General features: G+C 41.0%; 1 long non-coding RNA gene across 1 annotated transcript; it reads right to left on the bottom strand.

The window, feature by feature from the left end:
• Nucleotides 1–4,086: 4,086 nt before the first annotated feature.
• Nucleotides 4,087–12,557, bottom strand: LOC308589520. The gene is made up of 3 exons (XR_014009347.1): nucleotides 12,123–12,557; nucleotides 11,710–11,850; nucleotides 4,087–4,408 (listed from the first exon to the last, which is right to left on the bottom strand). It is a non-coding gene; the product is annotated as an uncharacterized lncRNA (long non-coding RNA).
• Nucleotides 12,558–14,698: the final 2,141 nt, after the last annotated feature.

The following is a 14,698-nucleotide window of genomic DNA, read 5'->3' as shown; positions in this document are numbered from 1 at the left end:
TTTTAGGTGCTTGAGTCCTCCTGAGTCATTAAGGTGTTTCTATGCTAGTACTAATACCATGAATGGCAGAGGAGCTGGCTGGCAGCCAGTGCAGGGCTTTCAGGACCTGCGACACGTGGTCACATGGGTTGCCTCGGTTAGCAGCCACATTCTGCTCTAGTTGGAGCCTCAGGACCATCTTCAAGGGTGACACACACACACACACACACACACACACACACACACACACACCGCCACCCCAATACTGTACACTTTACAGTAGTCACCAGAACATTTACAATTGAGGCCGGATGAGTACAGCAATGTGGGAGGTGCATTCCATACATGCTCAGATGCTTTATAAAGTGGGGCCATGCAATTCACAATAGGTTGATGCTCAAACTCAACTCAAATTATTATCTCTCTCCCCCCCCCCCCGGCATTCTCAATTGCCTGTGAAATGCAATAATAAAAACCACATTTCTCTGGACTTTGATAAAGTCCAGGGTGTCCTGACAGAAATTATTGTCCAAATGTTATTGTCAAAAGAGCACAGATATGGTAATGTAAGTTCAAAATCTTCCCACTCCCTGCTTTCAAGGATGCCTTGTGAAAGTGCATCTGCCAAAGCAATTTTGTTGGCTGAGTTGACGCAAAACTAAGCACACCATACATTAAATATCACAATATCCAGTTAGCAACCTGAGAGCTACCAAGCATGCTTTTTGTCTCGTTTAATAAAAAATGGGATTGAGTCAATCTTTGCACTGCAAAACACACAATAGGACTCCCATGCAACATTTATCTGAAGCAGAATCTTTAATTAAATAAGAGAAACAACAAGCAGTAGGCTGTAAACCAAGTAATAGCGGACAACAGAAATTTAGTTCAGATCCTCTGGATTGTTGTTTTCTGCCCCCAACTCTTTACACAAGAGTTACATTCTGAAATGTATTCGTCATTGTGATGGACTCACATACAAGCAAGTGCAGAGAGGTTTATATATTGTAAGAGGTCCTAGATATAGTGAACCTGTGCTCAGATAAAACTGAACATGCACATGCACACACCCATGATGAAGATCTCTGTGTCATCAAGGTCAAGCTTGATAGTGCAGATAGGTCAAGCACAGGAGACCAAATTCCTTGAGCATTTATGACTGGGAGTTACTGCAGCAGGTATGATAGTGGCAAAGTACCTATATTTCAGAATGCAACCTAGCTAGAAATTTTCCTAAAGATACGTACAGTGGTACCTCAGGTTAAGTACTTAATTCGTTCCGGAGGTCCGTTCTTAACCTGAAGCACCACTTTAGCTAATGGGGCCTTCTGCTGCCGCTGCGCTGCCGGACCACGATTTCTGTTCTTATCCTGAAACAAAGTTCTTAATCTGAAGCACTATTTCTGGGTTAGCGGAGTCCATAACCTGAAGCGTATGTAACCTGAAGCGTATGTAACCTGAGGTACCACTGTACTTACAGAAACTCAAGCAGAACTTTTCTCCTTACTGTACTTACCAAGACTCAGCGGCATAATTTTGAGAATCCCCTGGGTAGACCTGCTGAGAAGTAGTCACTCACATGGAGAGATCTGATGATAGCAATACGAATAATAGTAAATACATTTAAAATTGTTAGGCACAAAAGTTAGAAATGACACAGTCATACGTTTTAAAGAAAAGACAGTGCACATTAGGGAGGAAGGGGAAAGAAAGAATCAAATGGGGAAAATCAGGGTAAATAGCTGTCAAGGAAAAATAGGCCAATGGAAAGGTAGGTTAAATTGCAACTAGCATTTCATCTGAACAATCAAGATTCAAAGTGATTCTAAAGGAATATGTTTTGCTCTCATCTATCCTCATTGTAGCTGTCACTGGTATGTATCACAAAATCAGCCTGCAATTTTGACACAGCAGAACATAAATCACACTTGTGTGTTTTAAGGGTATTGGTCACTGCCTGATAGAACACTGGTTTTATTTCAGTGATGATACTTTGACAAAGCTGGGCTGTTATCAGAACTGACCTGTAATGGCCATGGAATCAAAATTTCTAAAACTCACTGGCATTTATATACAGTCATACCTCAGGTTGTGAACGTGATCCGTGCAGGAGGCACGTTCGCAACCCGCAGCGTTCACAACTTGAGGTATGACTGTACCAACATACCGGTAATTCAAAACCTGGATTCCCACACATTTTCTTCAGGCACCCACCAAATAATATGCAAGAGTGCCAACTGGAAAATGTGGAGCCAGCTGCTGCCCCACATCTGAGATCACATGTGCCAGCAGTACTTCTGCGTCAATCTGAAGAGTTACCCAGTTCATTGTGTGAAGGCTGCCCAATCTCGTTATAGGAACTCTGATTGCTAAGGGTTCCCATCCCTGTGTTGAAACCCCTTTCCAATGATGAACCAGCCCCTCTTCAGGCTCACACATTGTCTTGGGAGCACTATGTGCATGCATGACATCCCCCAGCCCCACACATTCCCAGAGGCACCTTTGTGCATTCCATAGTGAATGCCCGAAGCCTACCATTACCCATGTTTTGGCCGTTGGGTCCAAGCTACATTGCCCAAGACTTTCATAGGCATAAAGAATTATGTCTTTATACCTGGTATGCATACAGCTGAGCCAGTCCATGGCCCTTTGAATATTTAACTGGGATAAAAACATAAACCTTATTGGATCAGACTAAATAACCATCAATTCTAGCATTCCCCTCACCTAATAGCCAGACAGGTGCCTCTGCACATGAAGGTAAAACACCATTTCTGTTGTTTGTCCCCAGCGTCTGACATTCAGAGGTATACAGTACTAACTTTAAACATGGAGTTTTTTTCTAGCTAACATAGCTAAGCTGTGCTTAAGCAATGCATGTGCAAGAGGCATTGTCTTAGAGGCTGACCTAACAATCTGAATGATCTCCAGCTGCAAGTAAGGACTAAAAGTTTGACCTGCATACAGTCATCAGACATTTACAAAAAGAAAACACTATTTGGCTTAATTGAGTGGGAAGTCGTTCCTTGGGAGCCGTTTACTTACTTAATGACAATACAGCCTTCAGCAAGCACTCCTTTACTTACATTCTCCCTCTCCAAAACCACAGTAGAATAAATTTGCCAAACCATTGCTATCTAGAAGAACTTTGCCAACCCACAATCATATATAAGATGGGTGTTGTTTTTGGTTTTACAGTTGTCTGGTAAGAAGTCAGGCAGCTATCAAGTGATGATTGCCTACAGGTGTCAAAGTCTTTACTAAACTTTATAGTTTCAATGAACACAGGTTGCCTGTAAAAAGATGGAAATCTGAAATGTTAATGATCTCATATGCTATAACAGAGGCAATGTTTTGATGACTGATAGCTCCTTCAAATTGCCCTTGCTTGCTTTTTCTAATATAAGGCTTTTTAGATATATATAAATATAAAATCTCAATCAAATGCTGATTCTATGAGAGTTTCTGCAGAAGCAGCAATATTTTAAATATGTGGTTAAAGACTAGCAGCTCCCAAAATACCATAAGCCTAAAATAATCATCCCATTCCAGTTTATTATAAAGTGATACAATATGGCTTGGTTCTTCTAGTACACAGAGAGAAAATTATACTTATTTCTTAATGCACAGCATATCCCTCTTGTAGGATTATATCCAAGTCAATGGGCCTACTCTGACAAACACTGGCTGTCACTTATAATTTCTCATAACTATTTTAATAAATGTCAATTTCCTGCCTTTTCCTTGGAACAACCTGACACTAACTGTAGAATATCTAAATGTTTGGTTTCACATTCCTCTCCCTGTTTTGTATTTAGTAGAAGCTGAAGAGTATTTTTAAAGGTTTAGAAGAGTTCACCAAAATATTTTGCAATATGGTGAAACAGAAATTGGCTGAAACAAACTTATCCCATTAGGAAACACTTCCTTGGTTGATGCTGAGAGCTTAAAGGGCTTTTTATACTGATACATTAGAACTAAATGTGCCAAGAATCCATTATTTAAATCTTTTATAGCTCCTGAAATATCTCTTGCAAGCCAGGTACAATATCAGTGTTGAAAACAGCTTTTTCCTCAATTCTGACATAACCATTTAAGTAATCTATTTTTTAAACTTCCTTTGTCACATATGCTATCTACTCTGTATTATGCAAAAAAAAAAAAAAAAATTCTTCTGCATGGAATTCCACTGCAAGACCCTTGTGAAAGGAGATAATAAGCAATGCAGTGAATATTGCCCAGTTTTTATCTGCATGTAGAAAATGGTGAAATGTTTCTGAAAAATACTTTATGTGAATGTTTACCTTTTTAAAAAAATCCTGCTAAATCCTGCCAACTCCTCTGGCTTGAGTGGCACCTCACACACCTGACTGATGCTTCTTTCACCCTCCTGGAGTATTTGCTTACATAATCCCAGCCAATCTGGAATCTTATAGGAAAACAAGGTGCCAAAGTCATTATTTTATAAAGCCAATCTGATTTGGCAACACTATGTTGTTGCTGAGAGTAAGTGAAATCAATTAAGACTGAGAGCAAGAGAAGGGAAAATAAACAAATAGGCACAAATATATTTTCCAAGGTTGTGAAAAGTTGAATAGTGGCAGAACAACTGAATCATTAAAATAGCAGGGCTGGACATAAATTTGGAGCAAAATATGAGACAATTCAGACTCAACTCAATGGAATTATGCAGGCACTAGAAATTTGTCCTTGCAGCTTCTGTACCATGTTTATCTCTCTTACACACACACCCCATTGTCTATTAAGTACTATTGGGAGCTGTCTCTGAATTAGAGCAAACATATACAAAAAAGCTCAAGCAACGGTCTCTCATTTCTGATCCTGAGGAGGTGGCGGCGTTTGCAGTTCAGGTAGATGGTGATATATGAAATAAACATGAGAATTCAGTGAGATCTAGGATTTGGCATTGAATGAAGTTATTGTGTTATATGCAGTAGAGGCCATAAGCATTTGAGCACGTGCCACTCTAGCAAGCACTCTTCCTTTGTTGGGGCTTTTGAGTTTATTAGAAATCCCTGTAAACCCACAATAGCAAGTGGATGGACATGGCACAAGCATGGCACAAAGAAACTGCTTAACAAAGAAAGAAAGGAGCTCTTTAACAGTGGCACTAAAAGAAACATGCAATGGTTACCAGTCTGGTGTCCTTGTGCTGTTGCATTTTATTATACAAGCACCAGGGGAATATTATCCTGTTTCTTTTTTTGAAAAGCTTATAAATGGAGAACTATGTATTCCTGACTTGATGTTGATGTGTTTGGTTTCTCTTTTATTTTATTTTTTATAAAAGGGATGAAATAAACTGCATCATCAGTGTAAATCTAATCTAATGATGTGTCCTGCCCAAGTTTTACTACTAATGAAGCAGGAAAGGAAAACAAGTGAGTCGTGTTAGAGACCCCATCACCTCTCTGCTGCCTGCAAGCCTCTCAAGAGTGCATCCGCTCCAAGATCATCACACTCAGCCTTAGCCTGTGGACAAAATTTGCCACCCCTAACGTTTGCTTTGTGCAGTGGGCACCGCACTTTGCCTCGGGGCAGGGCCAGCCATGGATCTAATGGTGTGTTCACAAACATCTTAGCGGTTCATTGAGAAGGGTCTGTCAGACAATCAGCTAACAGTGCAACTTTTGTGACAGAAATGAGAGGTCAGTGTGGTAGGACTGAAGCGAAGTGTGATTTATGGAGGGCTGTGGATGCCACCAGCTCCTGGCAGCAAGCCAAGGGGATCAGAGGCAAGAGGGGAAGGAAAAGCAGGAAAGCTGAACAAGGATGTTATAGGAAGCTGAGTGAGAGGGAGCTCAGGAGATGGCTGGCTAAAGCAGAGGCTGATGGATGAAAGGTGGGCTGAAGTGGGGCTAAAATGCCTCCTAAAGCATGGGCGAAGACAGGACTTTTTTGGGGGGCAGGCTTTTGTTAGGGGGAAGCAGAACCTCAGATTTTTATTAATTTTTATTGATTGGGGGGGCAGCTGCCCCCCTGCCCCTCCTTGGCTACACCCATGTCCCAAAGATTGATTCAGGCCTTTCTGAGGGTCTCCTACCTTAAGACAAGGTGGATAATTGGTTCTTTCCCCCCTTTTGTTTTCTTTTTTAAAAAAGTGTTGCCTCTGTTTCATGCAGTGACTTAGATTTCTGCAACAACTCAACCACATTCTAGGCTGGAAGACAGAGCACGTCTACAACACACTCCATTCATTTAAAGCACCCCTTCCTCCCCCCCCAAAAAAAAACTTCTGGGAATTGTATTTTGTTAAGAGTGTTCTGTGAGGGATAACTACAGTTCTGAAGATTCTTTGGTGGAGGCAGATGTGCTATAAATGTATGGTGTGTATGCAGACTTGGTAAACGAGGCAAGGGACATATATACTTGTAGAGTTCCAGAATTGTAGACATTATTTTCTGAAATTGATTCCAGACTGAAAGAGCCACTATTATATATATATATTGTTTTCATCTTGTATTTTTCTGCTGTTAACTGCCCAGAGATCCACGGATGAAGGGCAGTTTACAAATTAATTAATTAATTAATTAATTAATTAAATAGTAATGATTGGACCCCACTATGCTCAAGTTTTATTTGAGCCACTAATTATGAGCGTCCTTCACATAATATCCCTTTTTTCAGAGTTCCACACTGACTTATCATGTTCTGGTGCACCTGTCTTCAATGTCTTGCAATGCCAGTTGGGAATGCTAGCACAAGAGCATCACAACCCCATCTCACCTAAAGATCTGTCCAATCTGTGAGCCATGGGACTCAATGCACTCCCTCTAGACTGGCTGTTGGATCATGGTGGAGATATCAACAGCTGAAATAGATCCCAGATGCACGAGGGACCACCTTGTATTTAGCCACTTAGCAGAGAACTAAAGCATGCAAGGAGGGCAATTTGTGAACAAGTGGAGAGTGTGAATTTTATGGGAATGCTTTTTGTAGACACTTTTCCATCTGGATGTTATCTCAGAGCTTGTTTTGAAAAACAGCAGCTCAGCTTGACCTTGGATTCCCAAGTGTGATAATAACCAAGACTTTGAGCTCTATAAAGGTGGGGAGGGGGGATAAAGAGAAGATTTCCTTCAGCCCCCCCCCCATGTTCTGCTGGCTTTCAAAATAGATATTGAGATTTAACACAGAAGGCAATGTGCTACATTTTCGTGGACTACTGACATTTGATTTATCCTGTTTTATTATCATATAAGAATATATTTTATAAATAAAGGTTAAAATAAGGAGAACAGTGCCTGTTTTTGAACTGTGTGGATAAAGGTTTGTATAGAGCCATCTTGTCTGAGAAGAAAGTCTTTAAATGTCTAGGAACACTAGAAGCTTTAAATCTCACATCTTCTTGCAAAGGGGGAAATCACTTTGGTAGGAGGTCTCAATCTCTGCCAAGTTCTTGTGGCACTGGGGGTGGCACCCACAATTTTACCTGCCAGGTGGTGGATAGTTACCTCACACCAGCTCACCCACTTGTTCCAATGGCATGTGAACTCCCCCCCCCCCACCATTCCATCTTCCCTTGTGGTAAAGGTAAAGGTAAAGGACCCCTGCCAGTTAAGTCCAGTTGCAGACGACTCTGGGGTTGCGGCACTCATCTCGCTTTACTGGCTGAGGGAGCCGGCCTTTGTCTGCAGACAGTTTTTCTGGGTCATGTGGCCAGCATGACTAAGCCGCTTCTGGCAAAACCAGAGCAGCGCATGGAAACACTGTTTACCTTCCCACCAGAGCGGTACCTATTTATCTACTTGCACTTTTTGGCGTGCTTTCGAACTGCTAGGTTGGCAGGAGCTGGGACAGAGCAATGGGAACTCACCCCATTGTGGGGATTCGAACCGCCGACCTTTTGATCGGCAAACCCAAGAGGCTCAGTGGTTTAGACCACAGTGCCACCTGTGTCCCTTGTTGTAGTGAGGCCCAATGATGATAAGGGAGGGATGAAGTGGGTTTTTGGTTTTGATAACTCAAATGTTGCAGCTGGATGGAATGGGGGGAAGGGTGGGTAGATCATTGTCAGTTTTTTATACTGGGAGTAGATCTCAGGGAGTTGGACATGCCTGCTATATACTACATTCATTTTTTTTCTTTTCAATGACTGTCATGCAAATGGCTGGTTCACACAGTCATGCGTCACTGGCCACATTATCGAAAGCTTTCACATTTCATTTTGCAGATTTGGGGGGAGTTTTTTCTAGCTCCAATATATTCCAGACAGGTTAACCAAGTTACCAACTGGATGGGCAGCTGCAAGTGCCATTCTCATCAACAGCCACAAATACTGCTTGGCATGAAATAGATAAATCTGTGCATGCGCAGAAAGACAAAAAGGACACAAAATTATTGTAACTCAAGAGGCATCTACTTAGTCCACAATTTTGAGATTTCTCTATGGTTCTGTGTCAAACTCTTCAGCATGCACTTTAATATTCACTTTCAGGACAAGAGCAAAAGAGCTCCTAGATGGCACAAGCACATTGGGAGAGACCGTTTCCTGCAGATCAGCTGTTCCTGCCAATGGTCACTTCACAGTTGTGATGGAATATTAATCTGGCATGATTTCCCCTCTTCATGCTTAGAATCCGATATGGATGGAGGCAAAAGATTTGTATGACAGGTGTGTCTGCAGATTCCATATCTGGTGTTTTGGCTACAGTTCTTTGTTACCTCCTGGCCAATGTTAACTGCAATGATCAGCAGTTATTTGTTATTTCAGCTGTTTATATGCTAGTTAAGCATCCGAGTTTCTAAGAAGTGTACATAGAAATTACCAAAAGCATATAGCAGATAAAATCAATTGAAATTACAGTCATACCTCGGATTACGAACGCTGCAAGTTGCGCGTTTTCGGGTTGTGGACCGTGCCAAACCTGGAAGTACCGGAACAGGTTACTTCCAGGTTTTGGTGCTCGCACATGCGCAGAAGCACAAAATGACCATGCGCAGAAGCACTGAATTGCATCATGCGCGTGCGCAGACGCAGCGCTTCAGGCTATGAAAAGAAGAATCATAGTTAAACTCTCTCCTCCTTAACCACAAGCTGTAGCCAACAGAAAATTTGGGCTTAGCTGCTGCACTACACTGAGCTAAAAGGACAGGAGAGGATCAAAGCGGGTATAAGTTCCTCTCCAGGAGCTACACATGCACTTGGTCCTGGCAAGCCATAGTTCAGCTTACCCATGACAAGCAAACCAGGCCACAGTCACTTCTCAGGTGTAAACACAGAGCACGACCCCTGAACCTGATCTAAGCCCTTATATGGACAGATGGGACCCTTTGTGTTCCCTGGGCCAAAGTCATTTAGGGCTCCAAGGCTAAATACCAACACCATGAATGGAGGTGAGAAATAAATCTCAAAGGAGAAGCGGAAGGCATGCTTGGAAGTCCCAGAAATATATATATTTCTTGGAAGGAAGAATTTATAGTTCTTTGTGCCTCTATTACCCAGAACTCCTAATAACCTGAATATAGCCAGATCCATAATAGTGTATTTTCCGCTGTGCTCTTCTGTAAATTTGAAATCAATGCAACCTTCTCAAAGAAGTACTGCACATTCTCTACATCTTGGTTAGTAAAACTTTTGGCTTTCCTGCAAGCCATTATGACAAGTCAGGCTAAACAATCTGGGTTGATAATCTAAAAGATCATCATGGCTGGAACAGTAATTTGTAGACTTGAAAACAAGAACTGAAATAACCTTGATAGATCAAAGGAAGTTCAACAACATTTTGACTTAATCACAAGCGAAAGTATTCACACAGCGTTGCAGTGAACTGACACAGGGTGTGAATTGTGAAATAGAACTGACTTTAATTGTCAGCTTGTACACTGCAAACCACCCACCAAGTGTTAAAAGAAGGAAACAGAATTGATGATGAGCAATTACAGAATTTATGCTCTAAGGATGTGTGTTGAGATGAATGCAACTAATCTAATTCGGAAGGAATATTATAGTTGAATGTAAACATGATCTACAATTAGTAAGCATTCTTTTTCGTCTCCAGTAATACGTGTCTTAACAGTGAGACCTCACTGCAGCCAGTGCAATTGCCTAGTTCACCACACATTGTGTTCTGTAAGAATTTGCCCTACTTCTTTCTCCAGAGTAATGGCAGCTGCCACTAATGGGGTGAGGGGAAAGAGACTTTGTGCTGGTCATCAGGCCGTGGCATTTTCCACCTGCCTTGCTCCACCTTGCAGCCCTAGCTAGGAACACTTCCCAGATCATGACTTCAGGAACAGCAGAAGCAGCTGGAAAGATAGAAGAGTTCAGGGATATCGGGGGGGGGGGGAGATAATAAATTTATAAGTTGTGTGTCTTTGTTTCTCAGTTTGATCCTTTTACATGGGTTTGCATGTATTGTGGTATTTTATGCATTGAGACTTACTGTTATTTTTATTTATTATAGTTTAGTAATTATTTATTGTACAGTAATTGCTAATTGTCTGTTTAATTATTAATTATCAATATTTAATTTTATTGTGTAATATTATACTCTAATGGATTGTTGAATATACCTTTATTTGATATCAGTTGTTTATTTTAAAGTTTTTTTATTAGGACTTTTTTGTATTGGATCAGATTGTTATAACATATGTGATCTTTGTTGTATATTTTGTTTGTTGTTTCTTCAGCTTGTAAACAGCCTTGTGCACAGTAATATGGAAAGGTGGTATACAAATTAAAAGTAAAATGAAAATGAAACACAAAAGGAATAGATACAGCATAATGATTCTGGGAAATGAGTTAAGTTGAACTAGGCTTAGTTCAAAGGAGGAAACTGTTTTCCTGTTTGTTGGCTTTTTGCACTGTCCAAACCACCCATGAAGGCGCTGAGGAAGGCAGTGAATAACACACAAGACCCAAGTGTGGCTGAAACAGGCCACAACCTTTTAAACAGCTATCTGACTTTTAGAAGACATCTGAAGGAAGTTTTTAATGTCTGATATTTTAATGTATTTTCAATATTTTGTTGGAAGCTGCCCAGAGTGGCTGGGGAAACCCAGCAAGGTGGGTGGGGTATAAATAAATTGTTGTTGTTGTTGTTGTTGACTACAATGAGGGAAGTGGGGTTTGTTGTGTATTAATCCACACAGAAAAGTGACTCCATGCCTACAAACTACTTTTTTGCAAATAATAATAATAATAATAATAATAATAATAATAATAATAATTAAAAAAATTATTATTTATACCCCACCTGTCTGGCTGGACTTCCCCAGCCACTCTGGACGGCTTCCAACAAAATATTAAAATACGGTAATCCATCAAACATTAAAAGCTTTCCTAAACTATTTCTATTTCTCATGTTACCATTTCTTAGACAGGAAGCACTTACAGGAATAGCTTTGTGTTCATAACTTGCCGTGGTAATTTGGACCAGTCCACAGACTGGTGTGAAGTTTGAGTCAGTGGCCCTGGGTCTCAGTTGGAACTGTCAATGCATACAGCAGTCACAACAGTTACTTTCAGGTGTCAGTGGGTATGGATATATTTTCAAGTATAAAAATATGTTCTTATCAGGTATGGATGGCAGGACCACATGGGTCACTTTAACAAAGGCAAAAGTTGTAGCTGTTTGAACTTTCCAGAGGCACTGGGTGTCCAGCAGGACACAAAAGCAGCCAATGGACTTAAATGGGAGGGCAGATTGCCTTGAGAGTGTGGTATGATGGAAAAGAACTGAAGAATAATGCCTGATTTCTATTGACCTGAGTGGGTTTTGAACAGAAAACCCAGGGGTGATAGGTTAACTGTCTCACTAGCAAGCCTTTGAAACCCCAGTCCTCCTGGCAGACTATTTTTCCACTGCTCTGCTGCAATCTTCCTCCTACATACATTTTTATATCTCCCTGGAGACAACATTGAAATAAAGGTTGAAACGATCTTTCAAACTACTGTGGCTTTAACCTTTCATCAGCCATCACAAATAAATCACCACTTTGAATTGACATGAAATAGATCCTGATCTTTTAAAGCCATTATAATACTGACCCTTAATATTTAATAAGTTAATTTTCTAAGTCTATTTTAAAATTAACTTTAGTGCCAGTCATGGCTGATCCCTGATTTGCTCCCTGTCACAGGCTGTTACCTCTATATTGTTAAGGTAAGCAAAACTTACTCAGTGAGTTGTAAGAGAGTCACTTCCATTCAGTCCAACACTGCGGTTCTAAGACATTCCCTTCAAAAGTCCTTGAACTGCGTAGTTCTGTCCTTGAAACTGATCAATATTTGTCTCATTTCTCATTTCCCAGTGGGCAGTATTACATAGTTGATGAGAAGGAAACAGAAGTAAGGACACATAGAGACAGAAAAGTACCATATAACATTAGGATATGTATTCCATACAGTGTTCTCAAGATGAGACAAATCCACATTTGACTTGGGCTGTAATCATGGGCACACTTGCTAGGAAGCCAACACCACTGAACCCACAGGGGCTTACTTCTGAGTAATGAGTTTTAAAACACAAAACCAAGAAGCTAGGGAAGAAAAACCCTACAATAATGTGGACACCAGTTGGCTGAAGAAGTCCATGCTGATAGATGTTGAATGGTCCAAGATCAGAATGGAGCCATAACAAATAGGATTTCATAGAGCAGGTGGCATATTTATCTATGTCACAGATGGTGTAGCCAGTTTTTGGGCTAAGCTAAAAATCCAAAAATAAGTGGAGGGGTTGGCTGTGAAATTTAGCAAGAACAAGGTAGGGGGAAGCTGATGGGTAAGTAAACTTAAAGGTGAAAAGAAACTGAGCATAAGTCAAAGTACTATCTTGTAGGCAAAAGCCCAATGTCATCCTTTCCCAACCTGGTGCCCTCCAGGTGTTGTTGCAATGTAAGCTGAAACCGGATCTAAACCCCATTCAGTTCTGGGGCTACTGCTGCCTAAAGCTGGCAGAGGGAAAACAAGCCTTTAAAATTGTGTATTATGTCAGGTTGCCAGGTCACATGATCCAGCCTACCCCCCCCCCCCGGTCCCACCATATTACACCTCTGGAACAACCCTTCAGCCAACTTCAGTTGGGGTGAGTAAATTACTGGGGAGTATCTTTGGGTCTACTCTGAGAAAAACTTGGTTGAATGCCACCCTCTCCAGCCTTTTAAATCTGTTCAGAACACATGGTTGAAAAGTAAATGCATGCTATGTAGACAGCAAAAGAAGCAACTTTCAGCAATGGGAAGGTGCTGGTGGGAACAAATCCTGAGCATAAATTTTATAATTAAACATGCTCTCCCCCCATTTTCACCCACAAAATTTTGAGAAGTATGAAGATGTGATATAAAGAATACAAATAAAAGTAAAAAGATTACAAAAGTGCAGCATTATAGAGCCACAAAAATCAGCTGAGCATTCTCTTGCTCTGTCTGAAGCTTCTCTTTTTGAGTTCCAAAGGGCATGAACAGCTCACTGCTTCACTCCATGTTCCAATTTCCAATGAAGTTATGACAATGAATTCTAAGCAGCTTGACTAGTATTGTTAACCAAATAACAGCAACTCCACAAATGTCACAAATGTCTTTCTCTTTAATTGTTGCAGAATTCTTTGACTACCATTCTAAGAGATTCCTCCTATCTTTTACATTAGACATAATTTAAATTTACAAACCAGCTTACATGTCATGGCTACTTAAAATGGCACCTGAAGCCTGTTTGAAAGTCAGCAGCAACGCAGCACTTGCCTTTTAGGAGATCTGAAGGTGACTGAAGGAAAATAAGATAAGCGGATTCTAATACTATCATTTAGAACTTAATCTTCTATGAACATTAGATTCATTTTCGCAAAGGGCTAGTAATAAGATAACAAGAACTGAAATATCTCCTTAAGTATGTCAGCTCTACACCTTGATAAAGATAATCAGAAATAATTTACAACCGAATTTGCTTTGTAATGCTTCCTGCTATAATAATCCCTCATTTTATTCCATTGTCAGGACAATGACATCCTTCACTTACTACATCAGTGCCATACATCTAATGCAACAGAATTAAAGGGTGTCAGGCTAGGATTGTATGAAATGGCTAGCAGTAGCTCTTCAGAAGACACATTAAAGTAAAGTAGTTGTTAGGTGTTGCATTTATCTGATCAAAATGTACCAAGCTAAAGTTTTTTGCTGTATCCCACCAAGTAAAGGAGGCAAACTGCATAGAAATAAGTTCTACTTATGAGGCTTACTCCCAAGTAAGTAGGTGGTATAGAATTGCAAGCTAAGTAACCTATGCTTAAAGTTCCATGGGAATAATACTGATCTTTTAAAACACTATTCCTGCCATAAGGACCTAACAGGACCCTCTGTGCGGAGTTATCTCTTGTTCTCCATTGTTGGTGACAAGGCGTATGCTTCTTGCAGCATGTAGCTTGACCATGAGAAAAACTGACAGTTCCGTTTCTTGCGCTGTGATGAACTTTGGATAAAAGGCTGGCACAGAGAGATTCATAGGCACCATCTCCCCACTGCCCTGGGTGCCCAGGCTCCATTTCTTTTTTTTGTGTGAGTGCCTCCCCCCCCCCCCCGCTGTGGCTGCATGTTGTAGCTGCATACCACCTTCGCAGCTGCCTCCACACACCACCCGCTGCGGCTGACCACACCACCTCTGCAGCCTCTGCCATGCATGCCACCACACCAGCCACCTCCATGCATCGCCTCTGTGGCTGCCTCCATGCGCTGCTTGTGCACTGCTGGTGGCCGCTGTCTC

Source organism: Podarcis bocagei (assembly GCF_964188305.1).
Source record: "Podarcis bocagei genome assembly, chromosome: 6".
Lineage (NCBI taxonomy): Eukaryota > Metazoa > Chordata > Lepidosauria > Squamata > Lacertidae > Podarcis > Podarcis bocagei.
The sequence above is the reverse complement of the archived record's forward strand: the minus strand, read 5'-3'. Positions and strand labels throughout refer to the sequence as shown.